Below are 14,244 nucleotides of genomic sequence, written 5' to 3'. Positions count from 1 at the left end.
GTTTTAAAATATAGTGTGAAACATCTTTCCAATACTTCCCCTATTTCAAGTGTTATATTTGGTTCAAAACAAAATAAGTGTGTTTTTAATTTTGTTGTCAACATAATAAGAGGTAAGTATAGTTTTGATGATAATTTATATAAACAAAAATACTTTTTGAAATTTTTTTATGTTAAATAATACGAATTTCTCATTGAATAATTTCAAAATCAATTATAGGTACCGTTGGTATAATTATCAGACAACTTTCTCTAATTTATTTTATTTTAATATTAGCATATAACCTTTAGCTATATATAAAAACTAACTAAGTTAACTGGTTTTCCCGTTAAAAAAATACTGGGTATTTGGTCGTTAGCCGCATTATTTTGAATTGAATGAACATTAGAAAAGTTTGATAAAATGAGTTAAAAATGAATAATAGGTAGTTGAAGAATTATTATTCTTGATCAAAAACTTTTTTATTTTATATTATCATAAACTAGTACACACTTTAAAATGGTAGAAATAGACTCCTTAATGTTGTAACAATTTGTGGAATTTGCACAGACTTCATAGAAATTTTATATGGAGATCTCTTGAAAATAAATCAACAGATTTGCTTTTTAACATGGAAGAATGTCAACTGGGATTCACAATAAAGACTTTTTATTAACAAGAAAAAGAGTAATGATATAACATTATTATAAAAATATAAACAAGGAGCTATGAAAAGATAATATATTACTGATTAAAATATGATAGTCTATTCTTAATAACTATTTGTTTAATTCATTACTCCATAAATTGATAAATTAATGCTGAAGAACGCTCCTGTCATGCGTCATTCACTACATACTTTGACAAGTGCCGAACGCAGTAAATGGAGGTCATGTGATATGAGGTCGTTGTCCTATTGGTGAATGTCTGGAACGCCATTACTCTTTCATTTCTTTTTATTTGCAAGTTTCTGTGTAATCTTTACTGTGATTGGTGGGGAGAGAGATATATTCGAGGTCGAAAGTTCATTTTGATTTTAAACTAAACAAAAATTAACCGTCTAAGAAAGTTTAGAGAGGTTCAGTCAGTTGGAGTTGCTGGACGTGAAAATTTAAGGTAAATGTACTTTTAAATTTGTATAAAATTATGCATTTGTAATGTTTGATTAATAATAAAATTTATAAATGTACGTTAGTGATACATTTAAGTCAACTTCTCCCTTTTACAGACAAGTGAGTCATCCGGCATTGAGACAATAGAATTTCAGAATTACTTCGAAAATTAAAAAAATTTATGTAAGAAAGTCTTGATTTAGCTTGTTATCATTGATTTTTAGAATTTTTCTTGTTTCAGAATGACTTCTACTAGTTTCAATGTTGGTTTAATCGAAAAAAAAAATTCCAGCAGAGTTCTCAAGCCGCCAGGTGGTGGACATACCGACATTTTCGGCATTAATTCTCATACCGAAATTGTTACTCCTAGCAAGAAACGAAACATTCCCCCAACTACTATTACAAGCTGTTTCACTGAAGAAGTTGACTCTAAGGAAAAATACCAACCAAATAATAATCTAGAAAAAGCAGAAAATGGTGAACAAAATGGAAATGGAAATATTGTTGATGAAAATACCGAACCTGCTCATGATAATAAAGAAGATGAAAAGAAAAATGGACAAGAAGCTCCTAAAAAAACTAGGGTACCTCCAGGAGGTTTCTCATCTATTCTCTGGTAATTTTTTAAATTTATACAGTGTGATCAAAATTTTATCTTTATATTTAAACGAGTTTTAGTTTAAACAAAAAACTTCCAAGTGCAGTTAGTAAGTACTCAGTCTTTCTATGAAAGTATAAAGAGTGCCACAAATAATCAATATTTTGTCTTCACTGATAAGCTGTATTAAGTTTCAATTTATAAAAGCAATTATCCAGAATGTTCAAACCTGGAAAATGCAAAAATACAGATTAGGATTTAAATATCTGAAGTAGATTAAATAATTATGTGAAATCGTTATGTATTTATGCACTTTGATATTAATTTTTGTTACTCTTAAATAACTTAAATGGCAGATGTCCAAACTTTTTCTCATTCAATTTTCTTTATATTATTTTTCAATCAGATTTATATAATTATATATTTGTCGCATGCTTTCCCTAATGGATGGAATCTTAAATTTGTTATTCTATAAAAAGGCTGATAATTTTTTAATAAATTATGAATTTAAATAAATTGGTTGTATTTCTTATTCCCCAAAGTAGCTGTCCTTCTATGTGGATGTACATTAAAGGATAGTTTTTAACCTAAATATTTGTAATTAAATTTGTTTTCTCAAAATTAAAAATTGTGAATCTTCAATCAATCCAAATAGTTTTGTTTTACATACTCATGTTGATCATTTTGATACTGAACTTTCATTAATAACATCAAACTTTTTTTTAATAAAAGAGTTTGTAAGACTGATGATTTCCTGAAGAATTAGCAAAATATTATTGGATAAAAGATTAATTGTCTTTTAGTTGTTTCTTACTAAAGCAAAGGAATAGGAAAAGGGTTTGCATTTGTTATTAGAAATTTTGACATTAGACATGAAAACCCAGTCAATGGTACAATTAAATGAAGCTCTTTCTGCCTTAGAAACGTTTATATAGAATTGAAATTTATTAGTATGCATAAAAAAATCTACTTTCAACAAGTTCTAACTAAAATTAAAAGCACAAAGTAATGCAAATATGTCCAAAGTATCATGGATTGGTAGAAATAATTTCCAAGCTGTTTTAATACATTTTTAGAAATATCGAGGTGATTGACCTATTGTTTCCAAACAAGTGCATAAACAGTTTCAACAAATCTTTATAAATAGTAATAATACATTCCTATTTAATTGAAGGTTACTAAGCATTCAAGGTTATGGCTTCTTGGATTTCAAGGTTGAGTTTACAGACAAACAAATGAACAGACACGCAATTTTTTGAATATATAATTAGTAACATAGTATGCAGTGAATGTTTTCAGAATAATACAAAATAAGTGATATTTCATAGTCAAAATTTTTTATTCAAGTAGGCATTTATTCCTATAAATAGTTTTAATTTGAACAGTATCTTTTGAAAACAAATCACACTTGTATAACTAGGTCCATTTGCAGAAAGTGCAACTGTATAAGAAGGTACAGTCAATATACAAGACTTTATGAGCATTAAAGAAAAATGGAAAACTATAGGACTGAACAATTCGATTTATTGATTTCAGTTGATTTATTTCTCAAATCATGTTACGCTGCTGGATTTGAAATTAGATCTGATCCTGTAAAAATATTTTTTTATAATTTGAGATTTCTAACTTTAATATATTCTCCAATATCAAGGTCAATTTATACAGAGTTAAAAATAATAAGGAAAAAATAAATGGTTGTAATTCTTGATTGTTAAATAATGTTATGGAACTCTGATTTAAGGATACATCAGTGCATATATGTACTAAAAATTGATGACGTTAATTATTAATTTATTGAATAATAATTAAATAATGTGTTATCAGATTTAGACAGACCATCATTGATTTACTATTGAGCTGAATATTTATTAATAATTATTTAAATCGAGGAATAATAATAATACAAATTTCTATATGAAAGACTTTCCAGAAATAGAGGGATAATTTGATGTCTGTTGATGTGAAAACTTCGCTAACAGTGGTGTGCCCATAATTTTGCACTGGGAAGTCAGGACATAAGTCCGCGGAACCTCCGAGGGGTCTAGAATGCCCGTAAGTGTAGCTAGGGGTCAATTTTTTTATACGATAGCGTTTGACATTACAATAAGAATCTAGTCATATCTTGCAATACATAAATTATTTTATTTTGCTTATAGAAGATTATTATATTTTTCGGCTACTAGAGGTCCGGCACTGCTCGTTGCCCTCGTCGGCACGCAACTATTCGCTACCAAAACTTTTAGTCCCATTTTTTGCTACACGTATACTTTTTAACAATTTTATTATAATTGGCCTATTATCACCGATAGGCAGGAGACCAATAACGTCGAAATTATTCGATCATTCAATGTCGAAGTTCTTTTCTTGATACCCTGTGTTTTCTTATTAGTACTTTAAGTGAGTATGATCGATCGAGAGCGCTGAGGCTGAATATCCTTCCATTGATTGCCATTTTATTAATTCTTGTCGCAGTTGCTTGTGTATTCGAGTCATCAATCTTATATAGTGTGTTTTTAAAAAGAGGGCTTAATAAAATATATATAAAACTTGTTTAAATGTTGTATAGGATGTGCGATCATTTTATAAAGATTTCTCATCAAGAATCTCATAGTTTATTTAATTTTTTTTCCTCGGGTTATTAATCCAGGACTTGATGCAAAAAATTCTGGAGTGAATAGATGACGTGACACTACTATCTGAAGGCCAGGGGCGGCTCATGCCCAATGGTTAACAATCCGTAACTTTACATGGAAAACCTATACAAACTTAAGATAGCAAAAACTAATTTTTAAATCGATTTTTAAACAAATACTTTGTTTAACACGACAAATTCATGGTTTACGAGATATGTAAAGTTTTAGATCGTAGTACATACTAAGGAAACCGTTACAGAGAAATTCTGAAGAATTATGATAAATTGTGATTATTTATTGAAAATTCTTACAGGAGGTATTGAAACATAATCAAACATATCTTGGAGAACTAATGAATAAATAAATAAACATTTGTACTACATACTACCGAAGATCATATTACTGGCATAAGGAAAGAAAAAACTTGAAAGAGAATAATAAAGTCCATTTGCAAGGCCCCCACGTTCCCCTGAGTTAAATACAATGGATTAATTTCTTTGGAATATTTTAAAAGCTTGGTATATATAACAAGGAACAAAATGGTCGATATAATAAACTTCCAATGTGACGGCATGAGGCAGAATCTTGCTGTTCCAAGTTCAAAGAAATATCCTCCATAGATTCTGGAAGTGTGTAAAAGTGCAACGTACCCACTTCAAACATTTATTATAGTTTTTTTGTCTCTTTATGGCGAACAGTTTCCTATTTATCGAGTTAAACAACGAGTAACTTTTTGTTGAAAAATCGATTAAAAAATTCGTTTTTGCTATCTTTAGATTGTACAGGTTGTGATTGCAGATTGCAAAAGTTACGGATGGTTAACCATTGGGCTGAGCCGCTCCTAGTCTTCAGATAGTAGTGTAGGATTATTTATTCTGCCAAACACACGACATGGATATAAGTAATCATCCATTAAAAATTCGTAATGTTCGAATGTATAATTTAGAAAATATACTTAAATATGCGTTCTGATTTCGCAACATTAAAGGCCTATAACTCGAGGGTCGTATGAGAAATTGAAAGTATTTGAAAAAAAAAATATGTTTATTTTGTTTAAATATTGTATGGAATGTGTGATCGTTTTATAAAGTATGTAAATTCATCTCAAAGCAATTTTTAATTGAGAATGTGATTTTCCTATAGTTTATTTAATATTTGTTTCCTCGATGTCTATATAAAGGTGTGTGAAAATCAGGTTTAAGCGAGATTTATATGTATATGGGCGTGAATACAAAATGCCCACGTTTTCATTTGTCAACAGGAGCAATTATTTGTGATGGTTATAATAAAAATAATCTCAGCTATAAGAAATCATTTTAAAAGTAATGATTATCAAATATTTTTCTTCTCTGGAAAATAGTGTGAATTTTATTTGTCTTTAAATAAAGAATTTATTTAACGTATTTCAAACTATTGATTACTATACCATATTGTACCCAATCACAGTTTATGTCTACTTTTATATACATACAAATAAAAGTGTGCAAGAACATCTGTTTAAAAAAAACATATATTACCCACAATATGGGGTACAAAATAACAATAAAATTATGTTTTATTACTTTTTACTATTCTTCACTAGAAATATAAAGATTGTCTACGCCCATTCCCAAATTTTAACATGTTGCTTAGTTTTAACGAAATATGTATGTGAAACGATCGGAATTTCCGTATACGAATTATTGAAAACAAAAAGTGAAAATGGAAAAAGTAATCAATAATACCTGAATTAAGAGTTTAAATTCATCAGTATATACTATACTAAACGTAAACAAAGTTTAGTATATTACGATTTAGCAGTTATAAAAGATAATATGAGACATATTATTTTCAAAACGTGATTATAGATTTATTTTTAACACTGAATAATTCTCCATAACCATCTATGGTTATGGAGAATAACTGCTTTAGATAATAAGAGTATTAGGAAAAAATTTGGTTGCTGTTTTGTTTTTATTTTACCTTATAATAATAATCCATTGATTAATCTAAAAAAAATAATCATTTAATTACAATGATATTCACTTAAAATGTAGATTAGGTTAATTTTTGTATTTGATTTCGTATAATATTTAATTGAATTGATTTATCAGCAACAAAAAATATATATCAGTTCCACTTCATATGGATCATTAAAAGTCCACTTAGTCACTAGATTTTTGAGTTCCTAGAATATATCAAGTGGTTTATTTATGCCTTTTTAAATTGTGTCTTAAAAGTGTTATGGATCTATGACAGACGACTAGCAATAAACAAACCTTATTCATCTAAAAGTCAAGGATTATCGAAAATACGATATACATAATAGTTTTAAACACATTTCCTGTTTTGAATCAAAGATAAAGAGTGTTGACCAGAAAGATTAATCATTTAAAATAATTGTTTTGTTTATGGAAGTTGAGCGAGGCTATACACGGAGAGTAGCAAAATATATTAAGAATTTTCATGACTCATGATCTTGGTGTTTTACACAAACCGTTAACAGAGCGCCATTATAACTAAACAAATAATCTCGATCTTTCACAAATATATAGTTTCAAGGATATGCGAGTGACTTTTATACACCACATTTGGTTGTGTATACAATATATTTGTTTGTAAAAGTAAATGAAATATTAGAATAAATTTATACCTACAGGGTTTAACCTATTGCAAGAATGATTCCAGCTTAAAGCTAAAATACGACTAGAAATTCAATTTTGTATGCATAAAAGAATAAACCTAAATGAATTGTCAAAATGACAACAGCGTAATATTCTATTCATTCAATTTTCTAACATCCACTAAATAGGGGTCATCCATAAATAATGTCATACGGATTTCATGTTTTTTTACCCCTCTTCCCATCCAAGTTACAGCTGGTCACATTTATGAGTCTCCCATCACCCTAGTGTGACGTCACATATTTTTCAAATTACATTTGGAAATTAATGAATGAAAACAGCGGTTCCGAAATCAGTTTTATTTCTATTTAAAATATTTTTTTAATAAAATTAACATCAAACATTAAACAAAACAAAAAATTTTAATAGAATTATATTAATTAAAGGTATGAACTTAATAATATCGAGTCCAAGGACTTTGAATCCATTCCTTTAAATTATTAATAACTGGCATAGCAGCCACTTCATTTTCGTTTGTTGTTGTTAATGTCAGGAACATTAGTTTTGTCATAATTTTTTTCATCTAACCATACAGCATCATCGTCATCATCCACACAAAGAAGTTTTCTGGCACATCTAGCGGCAATTCTTTGAGGACGTAACTTCGCGATAGTTAAAACTTCTTGTTGCCTCTTATGCAATTACTTGTGTTGATTAGAGGCTTTGTATGATGCAGAATATAGTTTACGGTAAAGATTGCCTAAATTACTTTTTTTCGTCTGTTATAAACTTATAAACACCGGACGAGATAACTCGTAGTTGACATCCTAGAAAAGAAAGCAAACTAGTTATCTCGTAGTTGACAGACGACGTTTTAGTAACGAGTATTTATAAAAATAATAAATTTATAAAATGAGGTATCTATGCCTATGGTAGATACAATTGTCTGCAAGAGTTTCGAACCGGTTTTTATAATCTGCAATTGATATTGTCCTGTCTGCCTCAAAAACGTTTTTTTCTTTATACACAGCTGCTCCTGCTCCTAGACATGGTAGAATAACCACTCTCCTATCTATGTCTTATATTTACACAGATATAATTGTACATCTTTTTGAGGTTTTCTTGAAGTAATAGTTTAAAGTTCGTGTTTTAACATTTAGATTATAACAGCTTTTGAAATGTGACGTCACGAAATTTAGGACCACTCCCACCCTCTTGTCACATTTCGTCGACCCCTTCCCACCCCCTTAACGTGTAACGTAATTTATGGATCGCCCCATAGTTCACTAAAGGCATTTACATTTCATAATTCAAATGTTAATTCATTTCAAACCGAATTAGACTGTGACTAAGATTTGTTTCACTATCGCTAATCACAAATTATTCATTTCATTATCACCATTTGAATCATTAATCATTCAAGTCCAAAAGTCGGCAAATTTTAATATGGCAGATATGACTCCACTAAATGATGAGTACATTTTTGACAGGGGATGTAAATTGGTCAAATTAATCACCTAACTTATTTTAGTACACTTAAAAAACATCTCTAAATTAGATTTTTATATATTAGATAAATGACTGGGAACGCATTAAGTATAGCGGAACATAAGAATAAAATTCTTTAAAACTCAAAATTATCGTTAGAACTCTTTAACACTTTTGGGGTGTATGCAGTTTTGTTTATTCAGTTACTAAAATATTTTCGCACTGATGACATCATGTTTGAGTTGCATCCACTACACGAGTAGATAAGATAAGGTATTATCTAGATATTTCAAAAGCAAGAGGTTCCAGTGAATATGGCTTAAAAATGAGTCACTGTTAAACAAAATTTTTCAAAGTTTTATTCCTATAAACACTAAAGGTAAAAAATAATAATCACATAACAATTAATATACACGATGTTTCTGAATCTGTGCGACAAAATTCAGCTCACCCTCGACCGTAGCTAAGAGATATCACCCCAGCTAGGTGGTAATAAGAATTGAGTTTTAATTTTATTTCTCTTAAATTTGAGTAAAGATAGAAACTTGAAATTTTACGAAACCCATTGTAACCACACAGTTCTAGCCACAGGATTTTTTCAACATTTCTGTTATAATATAAGGGGTGAAGTTAGCAATACTTATCTTATTTATTATAAAATATTATTTCCAGATTATGACATGAGAATGTCACTTAAAATGCGTATTTATTGGTCTCAAAATTTTCCCCTAGAACCAATAAATGTGAAAAAATATCCAAAATGGTTGCATTTCTAAATTATGATTTCGATTATTGAATATAAAGTGTTGCTAACATTACCCCCTTATAATAATATCAGAAAAACATATCTGTTAATAGATTATAGTTGACATCGTTCCAAAAGTTCATGTTTATCAAAATAATTACTTTATACAGTGAATAATTTTAGCAAAAATAAAAATTCTGTTTATAAAAAATAATGTGTTTCAGTATTTTCTAAATATGATAAAACAATTTATTACTCAGTAGGCGTCTACTCATTGATAAGTTGAACATAGAACCATCTTCATAAAATGAGGATGATTAAACGAAAATTAGAATTTGCAGTATAGCTAATTCTTATTCGTACCTAGTTGTTTAAAAATATAAATTGTTTCGTACCTATTTATTTTTAGATTTAAAAAGTTTTACTCATGAATCGAGTTTATAATACCCTCATATCTAAACGATTTTAAGTGAACATTTCTTCGTACCAAATAGTCAATATTTGTAAAATCTTTTCGTACAAATTGTACAATTTGAACGGTAGTAAGATGCGGAGCTATTCAGTATAAATTATGAATAATAGCGCTCGGGGCCTTTTTATCCCTTTCTGAGAAGGCTTCGTTTGCAAACATGTTTATTTAATTGCTTTATTACCCCGTATTTTCCCATTTAAAGGAATATTTTAGAAGATTGTCATTCGAACTGACTTTCTTTTTCTGATCACTACCCTTCAAATCATAACGCAAAAATACTAACTTCTACTTTATTTTGAATACCTTTAAATTTGTTTAAAAACAACCAAGGGTATATTATTAGAATGTTTCTAGCAAAAATTCTAAATTCTAAATTTTATTCAAGTATAACCAAACAACTTTTTATCCTCATTGTAAAAGTATCAAAATAAACATATTAGCGATGGATACAGGGATGTCGTCGATATTCCCTATACATTTATATCGTAGTAATTCGCAAAATATTAAAGCCCTAATATTGTGATATCAATCTTCAAACGACAATAAAACAAGAGACGGCGAATTGTTGGATGCTTTATGCCCAGATCTGTGTAAGAAACTATTCAGAAAAAAGAAAAGTAAAGTGGGTGTGCGAGTCTTGGGTTGATGAGACCTTGGGGTTAAATTGTGTAAACAATTATTGAGTTTCATTAATAGATTATTAAAAAGAATACCGTATCCAATGTCATTATCATCCACTTTTTATTCACCTATTCAGAATTATCGTCACTTACATTAATAATAAAAACATCTATGAAAATTCAGATATCTTAAAAAACTTCAGTTTTCCATTTAACCGCGAATTATCTCACTACTCCTGATGGAAACCATTAGGATCTGTTAATCATATAGTTAAGGGATACAAAGTGTCCTTCCATTAACGTATCGTCTCGGATTACCTAATTTTTGTCTTTAATTTAAGACAATTATGAAGGACCTTACCTAATTTCTAGTTATTATTGTATTAGTTACATCAACGTATCAAATTACTTACTTTTATTTTACATTACACGTGAATCTAACGACCATAAATATCTATTTCTATAATTAATTATTTATAGATTTTGTATACAATGAGATTTATTATTTAAGACAGCTTGTACACGGACACTGTGTTCTTAATAGTTTGACATTCGATAAGTACAGTTGTCGAATTAGGAAAACCAAGTTTAATTAATTATTTTCTTTGCTTAATAGTTTTTACAAAGCTGTGAGTTGAGTTATTTAACTCGCGTGATCCCTACGTTTTTTTCTTCAATCAGCAGTATTAAATTCATTGAAAAAGTTACCACATAACTGTTGAGCATTTTTAATATTGTGATGAGCGGTAATCGCAGAATTTCGTGATCGTGTTTTATTATATATGTAGGGGTTGAATATATTAGGGTCGAGGTAAATACTTTTAGGTCACAACTAGGCTATCACAATATGTTTCCTGTACGTACTGATAAAACGGAACAAATAATAAACTAACTTCTAATAACAGCTCTGTACAACTACATTACGAAACATAGAACGCCACTTTTGTCGAATTAGTTTCTTCCTACAATTAATGATTCTCTTACATTTGCATAATGGAACTATCTAATTTCTTTATACCTATAAACGTAATTGGAATGGTGAAATAATAATTATTTTTAGAAGAAAAGATAGATTAGAATATACTAGCGGTTCTTCTTGTAATATAAAATATTTGGAATTGATTTGTCTTTTCTTAATATTCTATGAAAATAAAATATTTTAAGACCCAACAAATATTTGGATCAGATTCTTTTCTAGGGCTGTTACCTAATAGAATCACGAGTTAAATAGCTTAATTCACTACTGTTCTCGTTGGATGTCAAGACTATTTTGAACACTCTATGCTATAATTAATTATATTTATGATCGTTAAAGATATATCAATACAAAAATAGGGGTAAGTAAGTATGTTAATGGAACTTCAAGTAACTAAAGGACATATGGACCACTTAACTAAGATGTTGAGGACGGTCAGTTTAGAATAAATCGTAACGAATACAATAGTAAGTAGAAGCAAAAGTTAAATATGATTTTTCAAAGTATGGAGCATAAAAAAGGGACACATTGTATAACTTAATATATGGTTAACAGATTTTAAATGTTCCCATCAGGAGTGGCGAAATAATTTACGGCAAGTTTGTAAAGTACTTTTCGAGAAGTAAAGACATCTAGAAATAATATTTATACGGCTCAACTATCAAAGTATTAATATCGAAATAATAAGCTTTCTAAAATTTAAATAAAATTGTTTTTAGAAACCCAATTTCCCAACATTAAATTTCTACATTTTGTTAAATTAAACAGTTAAATCATTTCTGTGTCAAATGACTTGACCACAAAATTGTGCAGTCTTCGACAAATAGATGCTTATTACTACCAAAGGATTTAATTTTTTTTTCGAGTTACAAAATTCTAAGCAACTTGAACTAGATTGAACTAATTCTTTTTGTTAACTGGTAATAATAAATTTGCCAAAATTGTCAACGAATTTGTCTAACTGAATTATAGACAGTGTTTCATAAATAACGTCAGTTACCAATGTTTTAACCCAACGTTCAGAAAGCTCTTTGAGACCTTGGTAGAACCATTATTTGGGCTTAAATATAAAAAATTATCATGCTATATTTTCAACCTCTCCGTCTGATTCAAATTTATCCCACGCAAGAATTTCGCTAAGGATCTGAATAAATAATAATCTTAACATGCAAGGTCCGGACTAAAGGCTGGATGTGGTAGCAGTACCACCAAGTTCTTCGATCTTATTCTGTGTTACTTTCACAGCATTGACTTGTTATAAGAGAACCCGGCTTCGGTTGAATAAATGGTTTTTTCCTGTTAAAACCTCAAATATTCGGATCAACTGTCCACTATATACGTTAGCATTGATACCTCAATCATGTGGAATGGTTTCGAAGTACCCTAAGCCTTCATAACTCTACCAGACACACCAGACTTGCCACTCGAACCGACCCACTGATTTTCCATTTTCGGGTTATTTAGATAAATCCATTTTTCATGGCAAGTAACAATGTGTATTACAAAACGTTCATCTTTAGGAACGGTGAGGAGCTGTTTACAACCTCTACTCGACGTTTCGCTTAATTTCGGTTAGTTCGTGTAGGACTAATCGACAACTTTCATAAATCTTACCTGATGATTTTTAATTGCAATGTATGGTATATTTAAAAGATCCAAAGGAGTTCTATAATCGGCGAGTGCTGGTACTAGGTTGAATTTCTGCAGCTTATCTTGTAACCTCAATATCCCACGCAGGTGGACGATCTGATAACGATCTTCAAATCTCCACTATTAAAACGATTAACTGGGTCATCACATACAATTTCACATATTTTCCTCGCTGCCATGACTGGTTTAAACTTTTGTTTCCAATAATGTCTTAACATTAATGTATTCCATATTTATCACACTCCACAGTATGTATTAAAGGAATTTTCGGAAACTATGATCGGGTTAACTCGATCATTATCTGAATATTCGCAATCTGATAAGATCTTTCCTATTCTGGAAGACCGGTAGGAAAATGCTATCATCTGACGGGTTGTTTCATGTCTATGGTTTTTTTGAACATTAAAAATTATTCCCCTTAAATGGCTGGCTTCTATTAATGAGCAGCATCATTGGCATGGTTTGTGTTTTTTTATACTTTTCGGCATCTTAATATAAAAATAGCTTTTTAGTATAAAAATTTTGGTGCTAAATTTTACTACTCGATAAAAATTATTAAACATATAGAATCTATTATACAATTAAATAATTATCATGGAAGAATTAACGCACAAAAACTGAAATATCCACTGAATATCATTCTAGGTTAGGATCAGCAATCAGTTGATGGGTGACCCACCTGAACTGGTTATAGTTTCCGACAAGTCATTATAAAACGTACAATAACGTATCAATAAACAAAGAGATAATGATTAAAAGAACGTAAAGCAATTATACTCTTCTTAGAATTAGAGACTAGTCTTAATAGCGACACCCTCTGTATTATTGAAGAAAAAAAACATTTCTGATTATCCTGATGGTGTTTTATGATGGAAACCAGTTTGAATTTTTCTTTCACTACCGCAATATGATACTACATCATTGGTGTATGGTGTTCTTTAATCAATGAACAATGAAGTGTTTATGTCACCCAACATAATGATATAAAATTTTAATACGCTTGGTTGTTCTATAAAAAAAGTTTCGGGTATAATAGACAAAGATTATTTTGTATTAGAGTACGAGGTAAATGCACATTCCGATATGTTGCACAGTAGAATATTCATAGATCAAAAACTTCAGTAGTTAATCTTTAATTTTAGCAATGATAACAATACGCTATAAATAGTTATTCTAATCTTGATCAATTTTCTATAAACCGTTCCCTTAGACTGTTTATGTTTGATGATATAGGGATATATTATCTTTTCACAGAAGAATATTATCAAATTATTTCCTTTATACAGTTTGATATACTTTTTCAATATTTTAGCATATTTTGTACATATGAAATTTTACCATTTCTCGTTATTCACAAATACAATGCGT

The 14,244-nt window shown here is 29.4% G+C and overlaps 1 long non-coding RNA gene across 1 annotated transcript; it reads left to right on the top strand.

Moving 5' to 3' along the window:
• Positions 1-958: 958 nt before the first annotated feature.
• LOC130897217 (uncharacterized) lies at positions 959-2,205 on the top strand. Its single transcript, XR_009059674.1, has 3 exons — positions 959-1,095; positions 1,208-1,274; positions 1,333-2,205. It is a non-coding gene; the product is annotated as an uncharacterized LOC130897217 (long non-coding RNA).
• The last annotated feature ends 12,039 nt before the right edge of the window (positions 2,206-14,244 follow it).

This window comes from Diorhabda carinulata, chromosome 1, assembly GCF_026250575.1.
Source record: "Diorhabda carinulata isolate Delta chromosome 1, icDioCari1.1, whole genome shotgun sequence".
Taxonomy (NCBI): domain Eukaryota; kingdom Metazoa; phylum Arthropoda; class Insecta; order Coleoptera; family Chrysomelidae; genus Diorhabda; species Diorhabda carinulata.
The sequence above is the reverse complement of the archived record's forward strand: the minus strand, read 5'-3'. Positions and strand labels throughout refer to the sequence as shown.